General features: G+C 45.6%; 1 protein-coding gene and 1 pseudogene across 5 annotated transcripts in view; both read left to right on the top strand.

The window, feature by feature from the left end:
- Positions 1-18756, top strand: part of Pik3r5 (phosphoinositide-3-kinase regulatory subunit 5) — a 66873-nt gene that overhangs the window by 8856 nt on the left and 39261 nt on the right. The window contains exon 1 of one of the 5 annotated variants that reach the window (XM_076936574.1): positions 8853-8915. The exons of the other annotated variants lie outside the window; for them this stretch is intronic. The gene's annotated coding sequence lies outside the window, so the exon portion shown is untranslated. Of the gene's footprint in view, positions 1-8852; positions 8916-18756 lie in introns of those variants that run through there. 5 annotated transcript variants of the gene reach the window in all.
- Positions 149-5741, top strand: LOC117710294 (large ribosomal subunit protein uL23 pseudogene; annotated as a pseudogene).

Raw genomic sequence — 18756 nt, 5'->3', positions numbered from 1 at the left:
ACTTCCCCATATACTTCTATGGCCTGAGGAGGCTATTATGGTCTCCTGGTCTCCTCAAAGGCCATGGCAAGTTCTGGGGCACCCAACCATTTGCCTGGATCCCTTGCTGTGTCACCCATAAGAATGTGAGCTCGGCCTTTTCACTAAGATGGCACCGAAAGCAAAGAAGGAAGCTCCTGCCCCTCCCAAAGCTGAAGCCAAAGCGAAGGCCTTGAAAGCTAAGAAGGCAGTGCTGAAAGGCGTCCACAGCCACAAAAAGAAGAAGATCCGAACGTCACCCACCTTCCAGCAGCCCAAGACCCTGCGGCTCCGGAGGCAGCCAAAATATCCTCGAAAGAGTACACCCAGGAGAAACAAGCTTGCCCACTGTGCTATCATCAAATTCCCACCAACCACTGAGTCAGCCATGAAGAAGAAACGCTTGTGTTCATTGTGGATGTCAAGGCCAACAAGCACCAGATCAAACAGGTCATGAAGAAACTCTGTGACATTGATGTGGCCAAAGTCAATACCCTGATAAGGCCTGATGGAGAGAAGAAGGCCTGAGTTCGCTTGGCTCCTGGTTATGATGCTCTGGATGTTGCCAACAAGATTGGGATCATCCGAACTGAGTCCAGATGGCTAATTCTAAATATACACTTTTTTTTCACCATAAAAAAAGAACATGAGCTTGTGCCCAGAGTCCCTTCACTGGCCCCAGATACAAGTATCTGGAAAGATCTTGGAAGGTTATTTAGGTCTTCTTGGCCAAGGGGATAGGAATGTCCCCCATGTTCCTCTGAAGTGAGAGAGACCCAAACCACAGCTCAATTTTGAAAACATGAGGCTGTTTTTTGAAGTGTGTTATTTTTCTGAACCCACCAGAGAAAGGATGGAATATATGAGCCACCCAGCTTCAGGGCTGAGGCGTGAAAACCCTATGACAATGACGGGCTGGACTGTGGGTTACAATGTGAGAATACCGGTTTGTATAAGAACATTTGCTGTGAACGGTAAAGGGGGTGGGGAAGCAGTGATAAGGGTGTGGCTTTAAAGGACTTGTTAATAAAAATATCCAGTCACCGGCTGTGATGACACACATACCTGGGAACCCAGTACTTGAGAATCTGAGGCAGGAGGATTACCATGAGTTTTAGATGTATCAAAAAACAACCTCCTCCTTGAGAGAGACAGAGACTGCCCTGAGGACCTTGAGGAAGATGAAAAGCAGAGTCAAAGCAGCCTGCAGATGCCAAAAAAAACCCCAAAACAAACAAGTAAACAAACAACAAAACCACAGTTCTGACCTGTGAGGCTAAGCCCAGGGCCAAACATGAACTATTTGAAGTTTCATCAGAAGTTTGCTCCAAAAAGTACTGAGCCAGATGGGCAGGATGATGGGAGTTGACGGACACCACCCTCAATGGACAACTCATTGATACATCAAATAAGGACACCTCATAGGTGTCACCAACTGCCATTCCTCCTCTTATGTCCCACTTTGCCCCAAGGCCCCGAGCTGCCCTCTGGGATGGATGTAGCTGGAAGAGAATGCCTTTGGTGGGCCAAGGCTAAATTCTACCGCCAGCAGGCTCCTCTGGTGGGATGCTGAAGGACTCGGTTGGGGCCAGCTTTGTGTGATGACCATACTTCCACCTTGGGTCTAGAACTCAGTCTCTTCAGAGAGTAACATCCTCTTCTTTCTCTCTCACATTCCTTTCAAAGATGGGGATTGCTTTCCCCAGGGGTTTGTACTCCTAAGATTGGCTCAGAAGGTAAAGGTAGGGACATCAGTTTCACTGAAGCATTTGCTGTCTCGGAGGGTGGAAAAGTCCTTGTGAAATGTTATGTATTTCGTGGTACCTTTTTATTGGTCAGTCAGGGATGGGCTCTACTCTGTTAGCAAAACAGGAACTTTTCTGCAGAGAATTGCTTCAGTACTGCCTGGACAACTCTGTATGTGCTTAAGAACACTTGATGTGAAAATCCTTGAGTCCCTGTCACCACACAGCCTCTAGAGCAGGTGACACACAGGCAGCAAACCATCTAGAACGTTGATTATCACCTTTCTGGAGGTCTTTATGAGTGGCCTCCTACAAGGGAATTTTGGGTACACAGTATGGGCTTCATTTAAGGTCACACCATAATCATACTCTACAAATTTGGGAAAGTCCACTGTTTGTATCAAAATGACACAGTGACAGATAAGCAAAAACATTCCGTTTTCTGACTCAGCATGGACAGAGACCTTAGCGCATTGCTTGTCTATTGTATAGGAAAAGAACCAAACTGCTAGTGGCTTAAACAAGCAAGGGGTTTATTTCCCTCTCATATAACAGCCACGTGTAAGTGAGCCACATGTTAGTGACAGCCTCTCAGGTCAGAAGCCAAGCTTCCTTCTATCTTATGCCTCTTTCTTTTCTCTGCATGTAGCTTTCATCCTGTGGTCCATGATGGATGCTTTAGCCATCACATCTTCCCTCTGTCTAGCAAGAGGAGGGCAGGGAAGGGTAAGATGTGAACCTTTTAACAGTGTGCTTTGGAGATCACATCCATCAGTGTCTGCTCACACTCCAATGGGCACACAGGAGCGGCTGGGAACTGTAACCTAAAGTTTCTAAAAGTTATTGTCAGAGAAGGAGTGTGGCTAAGAAGGGCTAGCAGAGTCTCAGTCATATTGGAAATCTACTCATTTGAGTGAATCCCCACTGACACATAAGCTTCATTGCTCTTGCCACAGAATACATGTCTTGAGAGTCAGTTGAAAACTTTGAATAAAAAATGACACGTGGACCATGGAGAGGCTCAGTGGGTAAGGCACTAGCTGCAGAAGCATGAGAAACTGAGCTTGAATCCCCAGAATCTGTGAAAAGCCAGGTGCACCAGTAATCCCAGGTCCCCTACAGCTAGATGGGAGGTGAAACCTAGAATCTTAGGGGGCTATCCTGGAATACATAAAGCTAGAGAGAAAAGCCCTGTCTCAAATAAGGTAGAAGGTGAAGACCAACACCTAGGGTTACCTTATAACCGTCACACATGTGCTATGGCATATTCATGTGTGCACTTACACACAGACATGCTCACTTATATCCACAACACACATACACACATCAAAAAAAAGGACTTGATGTACCAAAAGACAGAACCTTCTCAAATGTCCATAGATAGACAAATGTATGCATTGTATACGTACAGTGGACTATTCTCCAGCCTTAGAAGGGGCTGCAGTTCTAACACTCACTACAACATGGATGAGCCTTTAAGACATGCTAAGCATAACGAGCCAAGCACAAAGGAACCAATGCTGTTTGCTCCCATTTATGTGAGCTAACCACAGCTCTCAAAGCCAGAGGGACGGAAAGGAGATTAGAGATGGCCAGAGGCAGAGAGGAAGGGGAAACAGAGTTAGTGTGTACTTTGTATGTTGTTCTGTGCTGGAAGATGAAAGCATGCGGACAATGGAGAGGAGGGATGACTGCACCTCATGCCACCCACCTGTACACCCTATGTACAAAACAGTGTCACTTCATACTTTGTATGTGTTAGCACAGTTTAAAAAGATGGTGTTCCATATGGGTCCATCAGCAGGGGTCTGTGGTGTTTTATGGTTGATGTCCCTACAGATAAAGGTGCTCAACACTTTTGGATGAGTTTACTAAATCAGCACAGACTAAATCAGCACCAAAACTACCCAACAGAGCTGCTAACAATTGTTCACGTGTGCTTATAGCATCACCGGATTGTTACAGGGCTTGCTACAACTCAGAAGCATTATTTTTGTAGAATTTTGCTTTGTTTTGTTACCTGTCTTAAATCAACAAATCCTTCCTAGTCCCTGGAGCTCCAGGATCCCCATCTAAGTGTTGGTGAACTGCCTTTTAAGGTTCATAGAGAATGTTGCCTGTGAGTTGGTGGATTCTGAGATTGGGTTTCCAGGATTCTACCTTTTCTCTCTGCCCACCTTTTTTCTCTTCCTTTCTCTCACACATCTCTCATTTTCTCCAGTTTTACACCTCCAGTAGTGGTTCTTTTAGTGTCTGAGATGAATTTATCCACACCTACAACCCAAAGTTTAGTATAAGCAGCAGGGCCTGGGCTAGGCTCAGCGGTGGAGTGTTGGCTAAGGGTGTGAAAGGTCCTGGATTTCACCCTCGATGCTTCAGATCATTCTGTATCATACCCCACGCCCCTTGGTCTATCTTCACCCTATGGCTCCTGCTAACTTCTAATCCCAAGTCAAGGGCATTATTCACCAGGTCAGAATTTAGCAATGTCTCTACAGGGTCACTATATAAGCTCTTCTGTTCTTGGCCTGTCATCGGAGAGCATTCACAGAGTCTACCATCCCAGCCCTGACAACTTGTTCAAGCCTCAGGGTTTAGCTTCCTAATGCTGTGACCTTTTACTACATCCCTCATGTGGTGGTGACCCGCCCCAACCATAAAATTATTTTTGTTGCTATTGCATAACTATAATTTTGCTACTGTTATGAATGGTAATATAAATATATTTTGGAGACTGGTTTGCCAGGGGGGGGTCACAACCCTCAGGTTGAGAACCACTGCTTTAAAGGCCTATGGCTGATGCTCCTCTTGGGGATGATGTGATCTCTCATCCTTCACCTTTCCACCATCCACTCCTCATCACCCCGGTCAGCTCCTCCTTCCAGACACTTTCTAGAAGCTACCCCTCGGTAGAATCTTGGCCAATGTGCATTCTCCTGCCTCCAGGGGATCCCTCTTGTATCTGCTCTGTAGTAAACGCCACAGGGACACCTATCCTTTGGGGTCATGTCTAATTTGAAGATCATTTTGGATATTGTTTTTCTTCTTCTTTTTCTGGGCTTTCTGGCACACTGCCTTTTGCTGGGTCCTAAGCGTAGGACAGGGTGAGATCACAGATGTAGCAGAGCCGCTGAGTGGGTTTCTAGGTGGAAGCTGTTCTACCAGCTTAAATCCCCATCAGCAGCTGTGAGTGTTCTTGTTGCTTTAGGCCTCACAGACCCTGTGCTTTCCACTTTAGCCATTTCTGGGTGTGTAGTGGTATCGAATTGTGGTTTTAATTTTCATTTCCTTTATGACTAATGAAATTGAGTGACTCTTCTTGTATTTGGAGGCCAACTGGCTGTCTGCTTTCTTGAGTTATAGGCTCAAGTATTTTGCCCATTTTTCTACAGGGTTGTTTGTCCTCTTTTGGGACATGTGTTGTTGCTCCTGTGACATTATTTGATAATTGCTCAGGGGCCACCCTTCCTCCAACCATGAAAAACTGGAGCTCTCAGTCTTGGGAGGTTCATCATGTCATAAACCCTCAATACTCACTTCCTATGGCTCCCCTTGAGGAAGCTGATAGCAATAGAGATCCGATTTCTTGATAGCACCTAAGACTACCAGAGGTAGATATCTCCTGCTTTGGACTTTGAGAACAACTGGGCAGGCAGGCCCTCTGCAGGGTCCTCCATGCCCTTCTCAAGCCTCGCTTTGTAGCATGCCTACAGTGTAGCATGCACATAATGCATTCATGGTTGTTGGTCCTTGCTTCCATCTCCACTTAAGGCCCAGGAAGTTCCACTGTCTCCTTTACATTCCTTGCCCCCCCCCCCCGCCCCACCCCCACCCCCCGTGATACCATATTGCCTGTATGGCTTTGGTTTTCAGTTTTCTTTCCTCTCAAGTCTCAGCCTCTTGGAAATCTGCTTCCTCAAAATCTGTGACTCATTTTCTGCACCTAACACTGTCTTCGGCGAGGACTACAAGCTCTAGGGTGATGTGGTCATGTCCTCCCTGTTTGCCTCTCACTTCTGTTTTGTAAAAGCTTGCGCTGTGGTCAGAATCAAAGACAGCAGTTTCCACCATTTTCTGTGATCTTCCAGGAGATGAGAGCAGCAGGAAGCATGACGGTTTAACTTTGGTTTAAAGGTCCAATTTTATTCTGGTGTATGTTCTAATTCAGATTGAAGTCCTTGCCATCCATAGACCACAGCTTTGGCTTTATGACCCAGGGAAGAAAAGTAGTGTCTCAGTTCTAGTGTGTTTCCATCTTTTTGTCTTCTTTTGGATTTCTTTGCCATTTTACTCATCCATCCATCCATCCATCTACCCATCTATCTAGTCATCATCCATCCATCCATCCATCCATCCACCCATCCACCCATCCACCCATCTATCCATTCATCTGTCCATCAAATGTGCTAGGCACTGTTCTAAGAGTACATGGTGCTGGCATTCTTTTTTACATCAAGAATTTGTTTATTTTTATTTTATGTATATGAATGTTTACCTGTATGTGTATATGTGTACTATATGCATGAAATAATTAAACAGGCCAGAAGAAGGCATCAGATCCCCAAAAACTGGAGTTACAAACAGTTGTGAGCCTCCATGTAGGTGCTGGAACTGTCCTTGGCAAGAACAGCCAGTGCTCTTAACCATTGAGCCATCTCTCAAGCCTCTGGTGCTTATATTCTTAAAACCAAACCCTTCTTCTTTAGATTTATTTATTTTGTGTGTATGGTAATCTTGTCTTAATGAATAAATGTGCATCACATATGTGCCTGATGTCCATGAAGATCAGAAGTAGCATCTGGAACTTTGGTTCCAGATGGTTGTGAGCTACCTTTTGGGTTCTGGGAACTGGACCTGGGTCCTCTGCAAGAGCAGCAGGTACTCTTAATGGCTAAGCCATCACTCTTCTAAATGAGGCTGCAAGGAGTGAAAGATGGGAAGCCCAGGGGAAAAATAAAATGTGCTAGATATGGTGGCGCACACCTTTGATCCCAGCACTTAGGAGCCAGAGGCAGATCTCTGAGTTCAAGGCCAGCCTGGTCTACACAGTGAGTTTCTTGACAGCCAGGGCTACATAGTAAGACCCTGTCTAAAAAGCAAACAAACAAACAAGTAGACAGACAGACAGACAGACAAAATGTGTAGTGTGTGAGACTCATTGATGGGGATATGGAATGAAGTACTAGAGACAGGACCTACCAGGAGTCCTCATAGGCAGCATGATATAAAGACTAGAAAGAGGTTCAGGAGTGAGGCAGCAGGAATGCAGGAGGAAAGAAAGGCCCTCCAGGCAGAGGAAACAGCAAGTACACAAGAGGCAGGAGCATGCCTGGTATGCAGTTGAGATTATTCAGGTCCTCACAACGTGGTGACATCCATGTGGGCATGAGCAGAGCTCAATGTTTGCGACAGACAGTGAGTATATAGTCATCTTTGAGTCTGCCACAGTGTCAAGCATTGTGCTTGTGGCTGTATCTGCTAGATAAGAAAGGGTTTTGCTTTAGTAAGTGAGCAGAGGATGGATAGTCTCTGAGGGCGCTTCTCCCTCTGGCTTGCTGCAGTTGTGTTAGTTGCCTAGTACATAGCACTATGGCTTTTTGCGTTTCCTCACAAACTTTTCTGAATACAGCACAGCAGCTTCTAGTAATATGGCCTGGACTCTGTCACAATGCCTGGCGCGAGAGTGGTGGCGGCAGCGGCGGAGCCTTTGGGGCATGTGTGTGTGTGTGTGTGTGTGTGTGTGTGCGTGTGCGTGCGTGCCAGGGAGCGTGAGTGTGTGTGTAGAAAATTCAGGGCATGAATTCCTTTTGTTGTTGTTGTTGTTGTTGTTGTTTGAGACAGGGTTTCTCTGTGTAGCCCTGGCTGTCCTGGAACTCACTCTGTAGACCAGGCTGGCCTCAAACTCAGCCCGGCTCTTCTCTACATTTCTTGGGTTTCCTTATATCAAGGCAAACTCTAGGTAGAAAAGGAGACAGTCACTGCCTTGCTATTTATGACCTAGCCTTGGAAGCTGCATCAGGCCACTTCCATTGTAATTCACTGTTTGTCACAGTCATTGGCACACCTCAGTTTAAGGGCAGAGAAGTTAGAATCCACTTCTTGAGGAACTAGAGTCTAGGGAACTTTAGAGACACCATTATGGACATCTTTGAGTACTATGATGTTATCAAATACCTTCTGTTTTCTTGTTTGTTTTGTTTTTAGAAACCAGGTCTTATTACATAGACAAGACTAGTCTAGAACTTGCTTTGTAGCCCAGGCTGGCCTCAAACTCACCATCCTCCCACTTCAGCTTCCTACATCCTGGGCTTACAGCCATGTACCACCTGGCCATCTGTACATTCTGTTTTTCTATGGTGAGTTTTCAAGGACGTTTCTCTTTCCTCTGCTGCCAACACGAGTGTCTGAAGCTCCTTTTGAGTCAGTCATGGACTCTCCTGGTTGAAGGAGGACAGTCAGGAGCCATGGAGGAGCATGGCTTTGGTGTTCTGTCCCTTAGGAGCTGCATGTAGAACAGGGTAAAGGCAGACCCGTTAGTTTGTCAGGGTGAATTCCCCATGGAGCTGGTATCTGATTGCATGCTACATGGAGTGGCTAGTTCCCAGCAAATCTAATGAGTCCTGGCTGTGCCCTCTGAGTACGGGCCCAAGCCTGCCTGGGTGGGTAGTGTGCATTTCTACCCTCTTTTCAAAGTGAGAGAAGGGGACCAGTCAGGCCTTGGAAGAGAGAAAGGCTTGTTGGCTTCCCAGACTGCTCCATGGCATAGCTACCCACATCCTAGCCCTAAACCCTTCCTTGGGAAGAACAGATTCTCATGTATCCCTCCTGTTACACGCTTATTCATTTGCTGGGGACTCAATAGACATGCATTTGTTAATCTCCTAGTAGGAAATTGCGGATTGAACAGGTAAAAGAATAGGTATAATTTTTTTCCCCTCCAATGTAAGGGCCCAGCGTCTATGTGAGGTCCCTGGAAATTTAATGACCTGTGTGCTGTTGTGACAGGCTCCTGGGCCATGGATTGCCAGACACAGAAGGGTCTCCAGGATCTGAGCAGACTGAAAGTGTCCTGGTCCTCTGAGGTCCACTGTGGTCCTCTGAGGACCACCCACATTCCTGCTGTGATTAGGTGCCTCTGAGGCCTGAAGACAGGTATGGGGGTGGTGTTGGGTTCAGGAGTTTCTGGTTTCCATATTACTAGCAACCAGGTTCCCATCTCTAACTTTCTAGGGAAGGAAAACCTACCCCACATCATTCCAGAACAAAATCTTGGAATGTTACTGCCTGGAGGGAGTTTATTTATAAAATAAGTATCCCCTTTCAGAGAAGGTCCCTGAAGAATGGGGAAGCTGTAGAGCCAAACACAGAAAAGGTACCCAACAAGATGTGTCCTGTGGGCATAGCTGATGATACTATGCAGTTGTGGTTAATCTTTAGTTGTGACAACCATACCATCAGTCGAGAGAATGTCCTTGGTTTTAAGAGATGCACACTTGAGCAGGTGTAGTGGTATTTACCTTTAATCCCTGGGGAAGCAGACGCAAGAGGATTTCATAAACTCAAGGTCAGCTTGGATATATAACAGGCTCTGGGCCACCAGGGCTACTTAAGGAGACCCTGTCTCAAACAAAGCAAAGCAAAACAACAAAAAGACACTTGCTAATATCTTGTTCTGTTTCACATGGTTCACTGGGTTGCAGGCATGTATTGAATAACATTTCTATTGATAATGAAATGGTAGTCCCGCAACGTTATAATGAAGTTGAAGTTTTTCTATCGCCAAGTGATGTGGCTGTCACAGAACTGGAGCGTACCACATTACTCACGGGTTTGTGATGATGCTGGTGTGCTACTAATCGTGAAAAGGGCAAAGTGCATACCTGTGTAGGGTGGTAATACCTTCATAATGACAATAAGTGACCTGTGTTGCTGTTACTGGCTTATGTGTTTACTGTAGCCTACTTTTAAATATTAGTTTGGAGTATCTTCCTTCTACCTACAGAAAGTGTTTACTGTCAGACAGCATGCCGTGTTACGCCACAGGCAGCCTCCTGTGCACTGTCCTCATGTTAGTGTCCCGTGATGCCTGCATGCCCACCAAACTGTCGAACGGTGCATCCCCACTCCATATCCTAAAGATGCACTTCCCCTGTTGAAAGTAATACACGACTGCATTCAAGACATGATATGCACAGCCTGCATCTCAGTTTCATATGGCTCAGCAAGATGTATGTGTCTCTGTGTGTAACACGAGCATTAGATCCCCCAGTTAAGGTACCTGTCAAATAGTAGTAAAGCAGGGAGGATAGAGACTTCAAAATGTCCTCCTTTTCCCCTTCTGGGGCTCCCTGCCTACAGCCTGCCTCTGTCTTGCCTCTATGGGAGTACAGGAGGACTGAGCTGGGCAGCAGGCTGGGTTTGCTTAGATATGAATTGGCTGTCACCTGAGTGGAATCCTCAGCTTGGCAGGACCCCACTGGGAAGGTGACGTTTTTCCAGGGTCTGGAGCATCCAAGTGTGCATGTGGAGTGATGTGGGGTTTTGATTATGGAGCAGAAGGAAGGCATGGGATGGCTGTGGAAGGGCTCTCCCGGAGACAGAGGCAGCTTACTGAGTGGGTTTAGGCAGAAGGCAGCAGGTGTGTTTTCTTGGGGGAGGCCAATAGAGTAGTAGAAGGCTGGAGGTTGTTCTTCAGCCCCAGATCAGGGCCTGACATCCAACTTTCCAAGGGCTTTTAACTGCACCGGGGGGGGGGGGGGGTGGAGGGCTTGGAAACCTCTGTAAGAACACACAAACAAGGAAAGAAAGAAACAGTGAGGCTGGGAACTAGGTAGGATGGGACCCCTTGTGGGAAGCTTTCTGAGTGACCTTGCTTCTGCTAGACTTATCTGCTTCCTGTTGCCAAGGAAACCCAGCTCCACTGATCTTTCCTGGAGCCCTTACACCATGTACTAGAAATTCCCAGGGAATGTAGTTAGGCCTGGGGGGAATCCCCCATGCAGCCCTCCCCAGATGGTTCTCTAAAAATGGAGATCTTTCTGTTTCTTTATCTTAAGGCTGACTCATTAATGCGTTAATGTGACAGGTGGGATTTGAAGTAGCTGTGGGAGGAACTGGCAGATAGTAATGGGTTGCAACCTCCTGGGCTGGCTGTGGCAGGGAGTCCCCTGGCCCTGCTCCTCTCTGGATTCTCAAGCTGCAGAGTCTTGAGGTGTTCTGACACATCCTGTGCCCCAGCCCACCACTGGCTGCTCTCGAAGCACAGGCCAGATGTGCAAATTCTGCGGCTGTGCCGGGGCGAGTGCAGTACAGCTTGCTTTTCTTGGAAATCATCAGTGATTTGTTAGAAAAACAGGAAACATTGGGGCTGCTGGTGTGCATCTTGACTTTTCTGTTTTTGTTTTTGAGTTCCTTTCATCTCTGTCAGGCCCAGGTTGTTTGGAGGGTGTTGCCACGCAGCCCAACCCTGCAACACCTTCTCCTCCTGGCAATCGTTGCCTGCCCACCTTCCTCTTTTCTCCTTCCTTGGGGTTCTGCAGCCTCCTCCTTCAGTTCAAGGGACTGGTACAGAGACGGGTTAGATGAGGTCACCATGGAAACATGATGATGGGTATCAAGTTAGACTATTTCTTCTGTAAGGTCTGGAGTAGGCACCTGAGCCTGCCTCCCTCTGCCTCAGCCCTAGATCTAGTCACCCTAGATCTAGTTTACTGTGGTTGAACTAGAAACAAAGCTGCCTCTGTACGTGGGACCTGCTGTGGCTGAGCGCCTGGAGTGGCTACCACTGACTTACTGCTGCTCCTCGTATGATATCACCTTCATGGGAAGTGCTCCATCTCTGTCTCCCTGGTCACATAGGAGCGGGAGGAGCGCTCAGATATTACTTTCTGTTCATGGGGCCACTGAAAATGAAAGAGAAGTGTCTGGAATACAGAGGAAAGACATGGAAGAGAGAGACTGTGGTTATGTGTGTATTGGATCTTTAAGAAAGCTCTAGAAAGTGCTGCTGTTTCCTAGAGTCACCTATGGGGTTTTCCCTGAGTCTCATCAGCTCAGGGGTAAGCTGCTGAGGATGTACTCAGGCTGCTTTATTGCCACTATTCACCACATAATGTGAAAAGCCCTCTTATTCTGAAGATACAGTGGCCCAGAAGTTATCCAGCTTGGCCCATTGTCTTCCACATTCCAAGCAGGGCCCTGGGGCATGAGATGGGCTGTGCCTCCCATCATGAGAGGTCCTGACTGAGCTGCCGCCTGTCTTGCATTCTCTGCAGATATCTACCCCTGAGTTTTCATTCATTGCTGTAGTCTTGATACCGTACTTCACCCCAGGGGAGCTGGGCTCTGAGACCACTGTTTTGAACTCATCTAAGAAGTCTGATATGAGAGGTTAGAAACTCCCCAACACCACCCTGGGGTGTTGCTTGGCAGAGGTATTAAACTGTCCCAGAGACATGGTGTGGGAGACAAGCTGTTGATAGGCTGTTTAGGGAGTACCCAGAAAGCAGATGGACTGGGGTAACTCTGGACTGTTCAGGGAGAGGGTCAGCAAGATCATACCAGGACTCCAGGACACCGTGAGCTACTACAACTGATAGCAGGCCCCAGGCCCAAGTTCTCATTCTTCAGGGTTTCATAGCTTCAGGGCAGGCAGGGGAGGGGGAGGGCGCAGAGATTCTCACCTGCAGCTGTGCCTGGGGCCCATGAGTGAGGATGGAGGACAGGTGACATTTCTAACTGAAGACTAGTGTTTCCTTTCATTATGAACATTATCAACAAGCCACAGTCATACCAGCAGCACCTGTGTCTTTGTCGGCCACAGAACTCCAGATGTGCGTGTGTGCATCGCTCTACAGTGGTTGCAGATAGCCTTTGTCATTTATGCTTTTTTAACATTTTAAAGTGTGATGGTAGGAATTAGGCTGACTGCTGGGTTGGTTATTTAATGTGTTACTTATAGTATTTCTTTAGAAATCGGGTTGTTTAAAAGTAGTTAGCAATTGTATTTCCATGGCGCACTGTTTACTTATCTTGTTGCTACAGTTTCTCAGGCCTTTCTCTCTTCTCTCTCAATTTCATTTTATTTCATTATTTTATGTGTATAAACGTTTGGGATGCATGTATGTGTCTTTGCACTACTGACATTCCTGGTGTCCAGGGAAGCCAGAAGCAGCCCATGGGTGCTAGAAAGCTAACCTAGGTCCTCTGGAAGTGCAGCAAGTGCTCTTAGCCCTGGGCCATCTCTCCAGCCCTTTCCCCACACCCCCGCTTCTCTTTACACAGCCTAGGACTCTAGTTCATGGAATGAATGATGTCACCCACATTTAAGATGGGTCTTTTCTACCTCAGTCAACCTAATCGAAAACCTCACTCAGAGATTTGCTGAGACATTTGTCTCCATGGTGATTCTAACACTTGTCAGGTCAACAAATCAACATTAACCCTCACAAGGGTTGTGTTTCCTTTCCAATTGTGATGTAATCTCATGCATTTTAAAACATTAGTCTGAAGTCTGTAGACTTCTCTAGACTGTCAGGTAAGGCTCACAGCAAACAAAAAAGATAAGATGTGCCTATTACTGGAGTACATATTACTGGAGCAGTTAGGACAAGAATTCTAGGCATTCCCTGACAGCTGAGGAGATTTTAGTCATTAGGTAATCCTGAAGTCTCATCTTGGCTCTCACTGGCTACAGGTCTTGAGAAAATGGCTTAATCTCTCAGATCCATGCTTCTTGCATGTCAAATGGAGATGAATAACACCCTAAGGGATTGTTCCATGTACAAATGCCTTCCTAGCTAGGCACCAGGCAGGAGAAAGTTTTCCCTCAGAAGCAGGAGGCTTGTGACTACAGCAGCAGATTAAGTCTAGGAGTTTCAAGCCTGATTCTTTTCTGTTAGAGAGGAATTGCTAGGCTCGGTTCATTTCTGTTCATGTGGAAGGGTATACTTGGATCACACCTGGATCACACTTGGTTCACACTTGGATCACACCTGGATCACACTTGGATCACACTTGATTCACACTTGGTTCACACTTGGATCACACCTGGATCACACTTGGATCACACTTGGATCACACCTGGATCACACCTGGACCACACCTGGATCACACTTGGATCATACCTGAATAATGCTTTTCATCTTTTTCTTTGCGCTGCTAGAGTCTTAGGTTTTTCCCAGGTCTGAATTTTGACACATGAGTATAGTTATTGAAGAAATGCTTAGGGCATACCCACACGATAAAACAGGTGACCCTAGAAAACACGTTAAGTGAAAAAACCAAATGCAAAAGAGCATGTGTCACATGATCCTCTTCGTTCAGGATGCTCATAAAGATGGAAGTAGATTCCTGGTTGCCAAGGACAGGGAGGCAGGGGCAGGGGTCCTACTTCATGATGGAGATGTGCAAGCAAAGGCAGTGGTAGTGGTTATATAACATACTGAGTGTTCTAAACACCAGAGTGGGAACTTTATAGTGATGAATTTACATGAACTATATCTCAATAAAAAAGTGAAATTGTTGCCAGGCAGTGGTGGTGCACGGCTTTAATCCCAGCACTTGGGAGGCAGAGGCAGGCGGATTTCTGAGTTCGAGGCCAGCCTGGTCTACAGAGTGAGTTCCAGGACAGCCAGGGCTACACAGAGAAATCCTGTCTCAAAAAAATGAAAAAAAAAAAAAAAACAAAAAAGTGAAATTGTACACCAACTTCACTGACAGTGAAAGGCTGTAAGAAATATGGGCAGCTCTCACCCACAAACTGGACAGTTTGGAGGGAATGAGCAGGTTCCTTATTTCTACTGAAACTCATACTGGGAGAACTTAATTGTTTGAAGAGACTTCTGTCAATTAAACAAAGAGAATCAATAATTAGTCACCTTCCAAAATGAACAGAGCCAGCCCCACATGGTTTCATTGGTGAATTCTAATAAATATTTAAGGAGAAAATGCTAATAGGATACTAAAATCTAATCCAGAATACAGAAGATGGCAGAGTGTTCCTTAACTCATTTTTAAAGGGTCTCACTGTGTAGACTAGGCTCACCTGGGATTCACAGAGATCCAGCTACCTCTGCCTCCCAAGTTCTGAGATCAAAACTGTACCACTATACCCAGCCTTAACTCATTTTCTGAGGTCAGCATTATACTAATGCCCAAATCAGAAAGAAGTGCTCAAGTCAATATATTGTATTTTATCTTCAAGTTTCAACTATTCAAGGCTGACAGATAGGAACAGATAGAAAAGCAGTCATGGCCTGGGGAGGTGGCTCAGTTGGTAGAGCACTTTCCCAGCATACAAGAAGACCTGGGTTTAGTCCCCAGCACCACATGACTGAATGTGGTGGCACAGGCCTGCAATTCCAACACTCAGAAGCTAGAGGCAGGAGGGTTAGGAGTTCAAGGTCAACCTTGGCTATCTAGATGTCTTTAAAAGAAGAGAGAAATAGGATGTACAGATATAGATCAGTATTCCCCATGCCCACGGATACAAAACTCTTCAACAACTGTAGAGCAACCTTAATCCAGCAATGAATAAAAGAACTCTCCCCACAGCCAGAGACACTGTAGACCATGAGGGATTTATTTCAGGTACGTGATGCTTAGTCATCATTTGAAAGTCAACTGGTACAACCCATGGCTTCCACAGACTGACAAAGAAAAATCATAATCATATCAATTACATTTGGAAAAATAATTTTTGACAGTCTTGCACCCAGGCACAGCAAAAAGTCACAGCATAGTAGGACTAGAGAGTCATGTCTTCAGCCAGAGAAAGCATGATGACAAAGGACATAGCCTCGGCTTAACGTCAAGAAACTAGATACTTCCTTACTAAGATCAGGGACAAGCTTAAAGCTGCTTGCTCTCCACTCCTACTCAAGTTTGTACTAGAAGTCTTAGCTAATGCAAAAACCAAGAAAAGGAAATATGGCATCTACAGAAAGGGAAGGAAGTCACGAAACTGGTCTCATTTGTGAATGAGAGTATTGTCTATATGGATCCTAAAGAATCAACAGCAATATCAAAATTTCTTGACCCAACAGACAGTTATAGCAAGATTGGAGGATTGGTTATATGTAAAAAGTCAATTACATCTCTATATAAATCAGTAATGAATTGTTGGAATTTGAAATAAAAAAAAAAAACCACCTCAGTACCAACTACATAGACATCAAAGATGAAGTAGTTATGTAGAATCTAATCTGTATGAAATAATTACTGTATCAAGAGCTTTATGTGGAAACCCCAAAACCAATGAAAGAAATATAAGAACATATAAACAAAGGGAGAAGTATTCTAGGCTCGTGGAAAGGAGATCTCATTATGGTTAGGGTATCCATTTTTCCATGATTGACTTATATCCTCAGTACAATCCAAACAAAAATACAAAGTTACTTTGCAGATATGAACAGGTTTATTCTAAAGTTTATATGGAAAGGAAAAGGACCTAAAGTAGAGAATGCAGTATTGAGGGAGAACAAAGTTAGAGGGCTGCCACTATGGACTTCAAGACACAGCATTGTCCCATAGCATATTGAGGAGAAATAGACAAATGACAAATGGGTCAGTAGAGCAGAAGAGAGAGCCCAGAATCAGATCCACACAAGTATGCTATCAACTCATCTCCAACAATGGAAACAAGACAATGTAGTGTAGACAGGAAGTCTTTTCAACAAATGATGCTACAGATATGTAGCATACACAAACTTTTCACATAGAAAAATTATTAGGGTTGGAGAGGTGACTCAGTGGTTAAGAGCACTTGATGCTTTTCCAGAAGACCCAAGTTCAGTTCCCAGCATCCAAACCAGGATGTTCACAACAGCCTGTAACTCCAGCTCTAGAAGTCTGACTCCCTCATCTGGTCTCTGAAGGTACCTGCAGGCACATAGCTCTCTCTGTCTCTCTCTGTCTCTGTCTCCGTCTCCGTCTCCGTCTCCGTCTCCGTCTCCGTCTCCGTCTCCGTCTCCGTCTCCGTCTCCGTCTCCGTCTCCGTCTCCGTCTCCGTCTCCCTCTCCCTCTCCCTCTCCCTCTCCCTCTCCCTCTCCCTCTCCCTCTCCCTCTCCCTCTCCCTCTCCATCTCCCTCTCTCTCTCACTCTCACTCTCTTTCACACACATAGAATTATGTAAAAATTATTCTAACTGAATCATAATCTTAAAAGTAAAGTCAAAGCAACGAAGAGAATAAAACTTCCAGCTAACACAGAAGCAAATCCAGATGGCTTTGGATCTGGTAATGAATGTTTATTTATTTTGTTTTATAAAGCCTTTATTTTTGAGGCGTGGTAATAGAAGCTTACAGATATACATGGGAAAGGGAGACATGGTCACAGGTCAAGTCTTTCACCTGCCATTGAAGCAGTCTCTGGGAGTGTGATGATGCAGGCAGAAAGGAATACTGTCTTTCAACAGAATCCACCAACAAACATCCTTACCATCTTTCTCTAGAGCATCTGAGTCTTCATGGACCTCAGAAAAGTTCCCTCTTTCTATCCGTTGCCTACTGTCCTAGCTCCATCTCTGTTTCTGTGATAAAATACACTAACCAAGAGAAACTTCGGGAAGAAAGGGTTTATTTGGTTCATAATTCCAGATTACAGTCCATCTGCTGGGTCTGATCTAGCTCTCTCTTGTCTTATCTAGCTCAAGACCCCCAAAGACACACCTTGAGGCCAACCTAATCCAGGCAGTCCCTCAGTAGAGTCTCTCGTTCAGAAGATTCTGGGTTGTGGCTAGTTAGAATTCAAAACTTGTTAGTGACAGTTATAGCCACATACCAGTCACCAAACTCATGTCAAATCAAACTTGTGATCCAGGTACCCAGTTGTCAGCAATGGCAGTGATGTTGTTCATTACCCACACAGCTTGCCCTAACTTTGCCTGATCTCCATCAAATACCGCAATTGAAAACTGGGAATATCAACCTTACAGCTAGTGGGGTACCAATCCATTAACTAGAGGTAGAGCTTGGTCTCAATGGTGGCGATGGCAGCATTGACACATTTGTGAGATAAATGACTGTGATACAACAGGCAACAGACTCTGCGTTTACCACAGCTGAGGGTCACATTTCACCGTTTGACTAGCTGGCTCAAACCAGGTGTAGGCGGTCTTTGTTAGGAAGGCACTCATGGTTAGGCTTTCCCAGCAGAGGTCACAGACGCCTATGTGGCCAGGGGGAAGTGGATCCAGGGTAGGTCTGGCACCAGGTCTGGTCTGGGATTCTGTCAGATCAACTCCTGGGGCACCATCAAGTCTGAAGTAGTGAAAAAAGATACCAACTGACTTTATGAAGCAGTTGAGGTTAGTGTAGGTTGATGTTCATATATACAATGCAAGCAAACACTCATACACATAAAAAGAAGATCTTTAAAAGAAGAATTGTTTTGTTTTGTTTTTTTTTAAGGAAAAAAATAAAGAATCTAAAAAATGTCAACTGGAATCCCACAGGAACCCCATCCTGGCAGGGGCATCTGGGAGTTTAGAGTTGTTCTCTATTTTCAACATGGCGGTTGCTCTCTTAGTGTGGGAAGGAGCCAAAGGGGAGGAACCAAGAATAGGTTCTGTTTTCATGCTCTGGTCTTAAGGGTGGTTCTTAGGAAGTTTGGGTTCTGACCTGAACCTCCTTCTTTGGCCTTTAGCTGAGGGGAAAAAAAAAAGGAGGAAGCTGGTCTTCCAGGCAGTGTGCCCTCACAGTGGGTATCCAGAACTGACCTCATCAACGTCTCTGCAGATTGAGTCACTGGGGCGTTGTAGTCGATGTGATTTCCCCTCAGGCCTGAGGAATATCCCCTATTGCTCATATGCTCATGGGTACATATTTGGGTGGAGCTTTGGTTTATATATTTATTGTACAAGTCCAGACCCCATGCCGTGTCATGGAGACAGAACCGTTAACACAGTGGACAGGCCCCTGTGGCCAGAAATGGGAACAGACAATTGTACAGTGGTCACCGGGGAAGCAGAGAAGCTGTGGAGAATGTGGATAAT

The sequence above is a fragment of the Arvicanthis niloticus genome, chromosome 6 (assembly GCF_011762505.2).
Source record: "Arvicanthis niloticus isolate mArvNil1 chromosome 6, mArvNil1.pat.X, whole genome shotgun sequence".
NCBI lineage: Eukaryota > Metazoa > Chordata > Mammalia > Rodentia > Muridae > Arvicanthis > Arvicanthis niloticus.
Note: the sequence above shows the minus strand (reverse complement) of the source record. Positions and strands in the feature narration are given on the sequence as shown.